The following is a 9,404-nucleotide window of genomic DNA, read 5'->3' as shown; positions in this document are numbered from 1 at the left end:
GCACCAACGCAGACAGCGTGAAAGTTAATCGAGTGAAAAATGAGCAGAAGCGCAGAACTTACCCGTGGGGTGCACAGTCGACGGTGAGCTATCCTGCGTCCTCACTGGCTGACTCTAAGTCACATTTGTTTGACGACGTCATGTTATTTACCTACGTACCTTCTTTTTTCATAGAGATGTCGCTATCGACGTGTATAGAAGAATATTCGCGGTAACGTAAGAAGCTGGGAAGCCGCATCCGCTGCTGCCGCTTCGATCATGGCTCAATTTCGCGCTCGGTAAGCTTCTTGGCAACTGACTAGCCTGGCTTCTCTTTGTTTGATGGTCTCGGCTACCTGTCTGGTACGGCGAGAGTGGACACTGTACGCCACGCCGCCTGGTGCAATCGCCCTACACTACGCTCGCGGTCTCGGCCGCACTCACAGATGATGCACGTGATGGCGTATTTACCTAGGTTAAATGGAGCGGCGTAGACGAACCTTCACGAAGACGATGTTCACTACATTGAGCTTTAGCTCTAAAATCTCTCTCTGCATCTTATCTGCGACCGAAGAATGATAGTGGCGCTGTAGAAAAATCGCTTGCACCTAGAGAAATCCGGCGATGCTACTTCAGCCTCGTCCCGTCCAGCGATACCTAAGACCCACCCCTTCATGCGCTCTGCAGCACCTAGCTGGCAAAAAATGGGGCCAGACTCCGATTGTAACTTCCTGAATTCTCAACTACAGGTACCAAGCTGCAAAATCCCAAGGGCAGAAATTGAGCAAACAATTTAGTTGTGATGTTACTCCGCTGACATGAGTGTATTGATAACAGTAAAAATGTATTGCATATGTACAGTACTAGGGAACGCACTTTTCGACTTACAGTTCTTGAAAATTAAGTTGAGTTATTGGTGTTTATTGCACACCGCAAGCTAAGGAATTTTTCGGAGGATAAATCGCCCCCTTTTCACTGTGATTTGGTTTGGTTTTGGGGTTTAACGTCCCAAAGCGATTCAAGCCACGAGAGACGCCTTTTCTGTGATTTATTGCGACAATCCCGTGCGATAAAAATGTGTTCAGTTTACCTCGGCGTCATTATCAGCATGAAAATAATTTCTCGTTCATTCGACCCCGTCAATTAGGAAATCCTAACTAGGAGCGCGGTCCCAGTCAACGCCTATATAACTCCATGGCATCTGACTTGTTAACTCGAATGTGGGCGGGCTCGCACCAGATGATTCGGACGGAAGGTTGCGTCAAAGTACGAACCGCGCACTAGCGACCACAGAAATATACCTTCCGGAACCTGAATTACAAGGATCAGCGGTGCCCGTGCAGGCACGACGGCGATTGGAAATTCGCTATTTTCGAAAATAGCAGCCATATAGTTTCGGCTTCGCCCTAGCTCCACGCCATTCCGCGGTTGTGATTGGGCGAGCGCACCGGCTAGTCGCGCCGTTTCGTACGCTACTTGGCAAGCCACTGTCTTTATTTTTGGATGTGGTCACGCTGTTCTAACACGCATATATATCCCACGCGTGCTGCCGCATACTGTACGCTGAAACTGTGCATTGGTCACCGCGCAGTTTTACCGCACTTCGAAGCAATGCTTCACCGCGTATATTTTGAGCTGAAAGCACCCTAAAAACGCTGAGGTACCAGTGAATTTCAGGTCTGGTTCCTCTGTGACAGTGGGGTGAAGCGACGATGGTTGACGAAATATGGATAGCGACATTTGGAGATAGCAAAGAGATGACTAAGTTTATGTACACAAAACTTTACAATATTTACGGCACCTGAGGCAAGGTTGGGCAAAACATGAATCTGGCTACTTTGGCATAGCCGAAGATGTCGTGCTCAAACCCCCTTGACTGGACCCTGCAAGTGCACGGTTTTGATGGCTCAGTGCCCAGCCCACACTCGAATCGTAGCCAATTGCAGCAATTATCAACCTGAATGGTCACTTGCTGCCTATCACACCCCCTGAGCTTTACTGAAGGTTACCACACTCTCCCAATGCATACATGCAAGCAAAAAGAGCAACAAAACAGTTAAATAATATAAATGGCAGTGATCCAAGCAACCACCAATGGCCTTTAACAACTTTAACCTTTACACGGGCGCCTCTCTTACAGAGAGAAGGAAGAACAAACAATCACAAGAATGCAACTTTTCCTTTTGCCCCATGTTGGTTACGCGTCAAAATTGCACCTGGTTATTTCAAAGTTATGGCTGTCAATGCTAAATTGGTGCTGTCCCTTCGATGCATCCTGCCTGTACTTCTTAGTGGCTGTTGCCTTGGTCCACCAGTTCTCCAAAAATTTGCACCGTCAGTGACCTTCGCCCTTGCGAACGCGTTATTGTTACGGAAACGACACGCAATGAAAACCCCTTCCAAACAGGTGCATTTCTATTTTCTCATTCAGGGGCCTTGGTGTTCCAAACCTCGACTCACCAATCGTTACACCCTGTTATTCCAACGGCCTCCATAGATGCAGTTCACCTTTCACCGCACGAATACCTCAGTGCCAAGGAACGACTTTGTACTGCGTACATACACAAGGAACCACTGTCACCGAAGACTGATGCTTGATCGTGTCCATCACGTTACCGCATGCCAACACCGACCTTGACAGGACCATTTTGACAGGACCTTGACATGACCATTGCTATACTGCATTACACTGCAAAAAGGGTAGCAGAGGCAATGCAAAGCTCTTGGACAAACCACTCTTCTCACTTGGATTTCGTCTCAAAGCAGACAAATATCATGCAAGTGTTCATCAGATAAAATTACCGTGATGCAAACGGTTTTTGGCAGTTTTTTCAGGCCAATATATAAGTCAAACTTTCATTTAATGCGAGTATTTTTTCTGGTCCCCTGAGAGCTGGATTAACGAGAGTTCACAGTGCCAGTAATTAATGTGCAAACTGTAGTACTTTCCTTTGACTTGTTGCCGTACAGGCACTGCAGCTACATTCCGTCCTGGGGCGTTTTTGCCATTCAGGTACAGCGCTGATCACTTAGCATGTAAAAACATTTGACACTGGAGGTGAATTTCTTTCGGAATATTCAACGGTCAAAGGATTAACTCAAGATAAGACAGACGGTTTACTTTCAAGAAGCAGGTTGACATGTTATGGTTTGGTTCGGCACTGAGTTGATCGAAGGGGCGGGACACCACCTGGTGTGCGTGGCCATAGTAGCAATGGTAGCCAGAGCATGTTACTTTTACATGACACCTATGCACTTTTGTGCCAATGTCCTCTACTGCATGCATTTTTTATTAAATGATTAACCGCCAGGAATAATAGTGAACAAACTGTGCACAGCTGGCAGGCGGTGAGAAAGTGGTGCTTCCCGGTCTGCAGAGGCTATAGGCTAGTGAAGTAATACCTCAAACTGAAATCTCCCTCTACGCAGATGACATATGCATATGGTGCTCCGGAAGAAACAGGCGCATTGTGCATGCTCGGCTACAAAAAGCAATAGTTGGCATTGCATTATTTTTAAACAAGCGAGGCCTTGTTATATCTCCAGAAAAGTGCGCAGCAATTTCATTTTCACGACGTGATCTCTCCCGCTATGTACTGAAAGTTGCTGGCACTCCTATACCGTGTGTCAACCATAAAAAATTTCTAGGTGCGACCTTTGATAGGTCTCTTTCATGGTCACCACACGTTCAACAACTTAAGACCAAACTCTCCTCATACGTATCTATATTCCGTATGCTCTCAACGACCAGAAGAGGTTGCTCTACCGATTCCTTATTACGGCTTTATGGAGCACTTTGTGAAGGTCTCCTGCGTTATAGCCTCCCTGTTCTTCAAGGCCTCTCGCAGTCAAGCATTAAACTACTTGAAGCCATGCAGGCCAAAGCTTTGAGAGTGTGTCTTGGCCTTCCAAAGAACACTTCCACAATGGGCACTCTGGCGGAGAGCAGACGTCTATTTGTAACCGTGCTGATACCGCAGGAGCTGCTTCGCGCCCAGCTGCGCTTTGCACGTGAACCTACCCCCGTTTTCAGAGGAAAGTATGACATCACTCTCCCTTCTACTGCCTGCGCAATATCAATGCGCAGTACCGTCATCTTTCCCACCATGGAGGTTTGCTTCATGGCAAATTTGGACAACTATACCTGGCATCAAAAGAAAAGCTCACACTCCAGGACCCGCACTTAAATACTTCGCCCTTGAGCACATCTGTGCACGCTACAGTCATCATTGCCACATCTATACTGATGGCTCTGTCACAGCTATTTCTTCATCGATCGGCGTGTGGATACCATCAATGCACACCACAATCTCGGCAACACTCAGTCATCGCACTTCAGCTGTGGCTACTGAGTTAACAGCTCTGAGAGAAGCAATTATATATATTCTACAACAACACCCTGCAGCACGGGTTATCTTCAGCGATTGTCGCGCTGCACTACAATTGCTTAAATCATCAAGAATTCAGGAAGAGCTCGTCATTGACATAAATAAGCTACACACAGAGGCCTATGACCTGAGTCACAGCATTGTGCTACAGTGGTTACCTGCTCACTGCGGCATCGCGGGCAACGACTTCGCCGACGCCGCTGCAAAAGAACTAAAAGATTCCACAAGGACAATTTCAGTACCATTCTCACGAAGAGATGTAGCAAGACTTGTAGCAACTGAATCATGGCGATTGCAACGCTCTCTGTGGTGTGACCCGAACCATCAATATCGACCTCTACACCGATTAGATCCCACTTGCGTCTTTCGAATTCCTCACAATTTGAACAGGTGGCATCGAAACTGTCTACACCGAATCCGCTTCAATGTGTCATACACAAACTACTTCCTACATAAAATAGGCATAGCGAGAAGGCCTCTGTGCTCTACATGTGATGTGTGTGAAAATTTTGAACATTTGGTAACCTCCTGTCAACGGTCTACTGCACATCGCAGGACACTGCGCAATAATTTAAGCTTACCTAAAGACACAACCTTGCGCCTTGAACATGTCCTAGGTCCTGTGGGCGATTCCTCTGCCCGAGGGATGCGCACGACAAACACACAGTGGGCCGTATAACAAACATATTTAATCTCACAGGGATCTTGTCGTCCGGGTGGCTGCGGGTCGTTTCTGTGGAGAGCTGGGAGGGAAGCGGGAGCGACGAGCCAGGGACCAGGAAGCGCCAGGGACCAAGAAGAGGGCGAGGCGGCGGCGCGTGCCTTCTTTTATAGCCCCCTCGCGCGGGACCGGTTATCCCCGCGCGAGCGGGGAGAGGGAAACAGGCACGCGCGCAGGGAGCATTGGGAAGTGGCGCGGCCTTCGAAAGCGCGGCGCGCCACGAGCCCTACATCTTCCCCCCCCTCAGCGTCCGACCCGGGCTCCGCCAACAGCCGGGCCATGTCCATGTCCGAGCCCGGGTCGGCGTAAAATATGAAGCCTTGTCGCCAGGCTCTGGCGGGATGCCATGCCATCTCAGCTGGTCCGTGGAAGCAGCAGGCATGGCGGGACTGTTCCGGCTGGTCCCTCTCCGGCAGCGGCCACATCCTCGGGGTCACAGCGCAGCTGGGCTCGGCCACGGATACGCCTGGCAGCGGCCCTGAGCTGCTATTCTACATCGCTGACCCCTCTCCACGTGGCGCCTTGCTGGATGTACATTGCAGCAGGCGTTTCCGCCACGGGCACACCTGGCTTCCTGAGGCCTGTACTCCAGGCCTGGGCAGCGGGCTCCAATCCAACTCGTTGAAGACGGCCAGCATGGCCGCGCTGGTCACGATGATGGGCCACCAACCACTACAAACTAGGGGGTACCCCCTGCAGTTGTGGGCGATTCCTCTGCCCGAGGGATGCGCACGACAAACACACAGTGGGCCGTATAACAAACATATTTAATCTCACAGGGATCTTGTCCGGGTGGCTGCGGGTCGTTTCTGTGGAGAGCCGGGAGGGAAGCGGGAGCGACGAGCCAGGGACCAGGAAGCGCCAGGGACCAAGAAGAGGGCGAGGCGGCGGCGCGTGCCTTCTTTTATAGCCCCCTCGCGCGGGACCGGTTATCCCCGCGCGAGCGGGGAGAGGGAAACAGGCACGCGCGCAGGGAGCATTGGGAAGTGGCGCGGCCTTCGAAAGCGCGGCGCGCCACGAGCCCTACAGTCCTTGGTGCGACGGATCGTCTGCTGCGCGAGCTACCAAGGCCTTACTAACTTTTCTGAAGGACACAGGGTTGATTAATACCCTTTAAAACTCATCTGTGTGTGATTATGTGCGTGTGAAAGTTGACTTTTCTTAAGGACACAGGGTTGATCAATACCCTTTAAAACTCATCTGTGTGTGAGTGCGTGCGTGTGAAAGTGTGCGACACCGATTCTTTTTTTTTTCTCATTTATTTCCCCTTCCCCTCCCCCACTCTGTCACCCTCATCCCTCAACCCTCATCAGGAGTAGCATGCTAGGCTTTCCACCAGGCAGACATCTCCTGTTGCCATTAAAATATATATCTCTCTCTCTCTCAAACTGCACAACTGCTCTGCTTATATAGAATACCAGCATTGGATCATGCTGCTAGCTTCCCTACTTGGTCTATTTTAAACTTTGACTAACTCGCAGGCAACAGCCATCTAGTTATTTGCATGCCAAAAATAGTGACATTTTCATCTTTAACAAAATTTCATACATTGAATTCGAAGCACTATTCCTAGTTTTTATCAATATAAACTAAAATCTCCAGCCCTTAGATGTATGTCACTTCAGAAGCACTAAAAGGACAAGCTAGCCCGACTGCACATAGTTTGGAATAAATTTAGTACTACAGCACTTCCTTGCTACTAAGCTGCCTGGTTCAATGATGCATGTATAGGCTTTGGTGCCATATATGTGATGGCACCAAAGCAATTTTTCTTTCATAAATCCACCTTCCCTAATTTTTGCTGCCGTTTTTATGGCTATGACATCCCTGCAGTATAATTATCACGCAGCCAACAAAACTTCAATGTATTTGTGGAACACTTGCGTTGCCTCACTCTCGATAAGGGCTCCTCTACGATAAAGACGAAGGCAATAGCTTAGTTATCCAAGATTCATACTGCTGATCTAATTTTCTCACGTGCTTTGCTAGGTTTTGGATAGCTGGAACCTAAGTGGAAATTTATAGTTTTCTAATCAATAAATAAAGAAAAAATTAAAGAATAAGACACTAAAGAATCCTGCACAAATCACTCTGCTTATTTGGCCACCATGGCAGCTTTGCAGAGCATACTCTATATTTAAAAAGGGCAATAATGTGCCATTGAAGCAAAACATACTGCTTCTGTTTGCATGATAGAAGTAGCTACAATTCTTAGTAATAAAAAACACACAACACACATTCATTTTATTAAACTTTATAAAGCCATATATACTGAAGACATATCATGGGCAGCACAAAAGAAGCATCATGAAGGTAACTGGAAAATGTATAAAATTCAACATACTATATAAAAGGGGGCCTGCCACACTCACATGCACATTAATCTGTCAGATACAAGTGTAAAACTTAACTGTAGTATATCTTTGTGAGCACACAGAAGTGAAGAGGTACCAGAGCATGTGAGAATTTGCCATGAGCAGCCTCGCTACCTATAGCAAGGTATTCGAAAGAGTATATGATTCCGTCTGCCGTTTTGTGCATTTATGAGAAATGCTCAGCCAAACTCTCACAGAATCTGGCACCGAGAGCATTCCAATGACAGTCATTCACATGGCGTCTCACCAGGAGAGCCAAATAAATACCTTTGCAGACAAACTAGGACCTGTTTGCTCAGCAAACAGGCAGTTAAATGACAAGCATCAAGAACACTGAAAAAGGGGAAAAAAAATTATGCATAAAAAACACGTCTGGAATTCGCTGCATCGAAAGATGTCATTAACCATCTCATCAATGCATCACCGCGATCAAATATCGTTTGGGAACGTCATATACAATTTGAATGAGGAATAAGGACACGTTAAAGCCCTCTACGTGCTTATATGGCAGCTGCAACAAATTTGGTCTGCTTTCTTTTGCTAGACCGGCTTTTGACACCTTGATAAACTCGGATTTAGTAAAGTGAAAGTGAAGTCTCAGTTTGACTTCCACAGAGGACTGTACATTATTTATGCTTAAGTGAAGACATTCTTTATTTAAAAATATTGCGGAGGTTTGTTCTGGTTAAACCGAGTCATCCGAGCATACATGGTCATACTGGCATTCCTTCTCTATGAGAGTTTCTCGCTCTTCATCGATTCTGCCTTGAGCCAATCGTGCTTTTTCTTCGGAGCTGCTTCTAGGCAAGCTATAAACTGGATGATCAGACTCAGCCTGTTGCTTGTTCTGAAGCGTTGACACACTCTGACTGCCAAAAATTCGCAGTACCGGGCAATGCAAAGCATGAGGCGGAGATGTCAGGAAGCGGAGGCACAGCATGTACGGCTTTGCCGCTCTTGATTGTGTCACATGCATATTTTTAGCTTTCGCATGAACTCAAAATCGCGCTGTATTCATAGCCATGTTGTATTTATGCTAAAGCGATACTTCTACACGATGTAAACATAAAATCTAATAACTGACAGAAAAAAAAACTCGCATAGAGAGACGATAAGAGGGGGATGGAAGGCATTTGGGAGCGTTTCTTTTGTAGACCAAAAAGTTGTGTTTAGCATGTAGCCGTTTAATTTCCAGACATCATCTTCAGGGGGCATGTCATCACCAGCAACTAACACAGTAAAGACCCTGGCAATAGCAAAAAGTTTTGACGGTCCAGGTGACTTTACTATAGAGAGGTTCTACTTGTATCTTGCACAGTGCTTTGAAACTTAGGCTTCCAACAATACTTTTGCAAGGAACTTGGAGAAACCAGCATTTGTGTTGGTTCCACCTAAAGAGAACTTTGAAAGCTTGATGGTGTTATGGTATGCAGGAGCCAACACTTCAAAGTTGGACTATGAAAGGTGTGCCATAGTGGAGGCTTCAGGATTAGCTTACCACCTCTCCAACATGCATTGACACTGCAAAGCAAATGAATGTTTTGCATTTTGCTGCCACAAAAATGGAGCTGCGCAGCCAATACTCAGTCCTTTGACTCCACGTTAAGCAGTGGAACATTTTAGCCGATCTTGTTCTCACAAGAAATGAAGAATCAACATAAAAAATTATGACAGAAAGGTGCATTGCACTAAACTTTTCCCACGACGCAAACCAGTTGATCCAGAACTAGAGTCCTGCTTTAAAGCAGAGAAATAATTTCTCTCTCTTCACTCCCCCCAATCCTCCTCCTTCGAAGCAAAATATGATGGCACTGCGCTCAAAGTGCCATGACCCAATAATGACCTAGCCTGTCAGGAAAAAATATCTCCAAGTGCAGTCATTGTTACAGTCCCTGCAGTACACCTGGGCAGCAACATGACATGAAGCTGGCACCCGCTGCT

This window comes from Amblyomma maculatum, chromosome 4, assembly GCF_055883805.1.
Source record: "Amblyomma maculatum isolate TAMU_Amacu chromosome 4, ASM5588380v1, whole genome shotgun sequence".
NCBI lineage: Eukaryota > Metazoa > Arthropoda > Arachnida > Ixodida > Ixodidae > Amblyomma > Amblyomma maculatum.
This window is presented reverse-complemented; position numbering follows the sequence as displayed.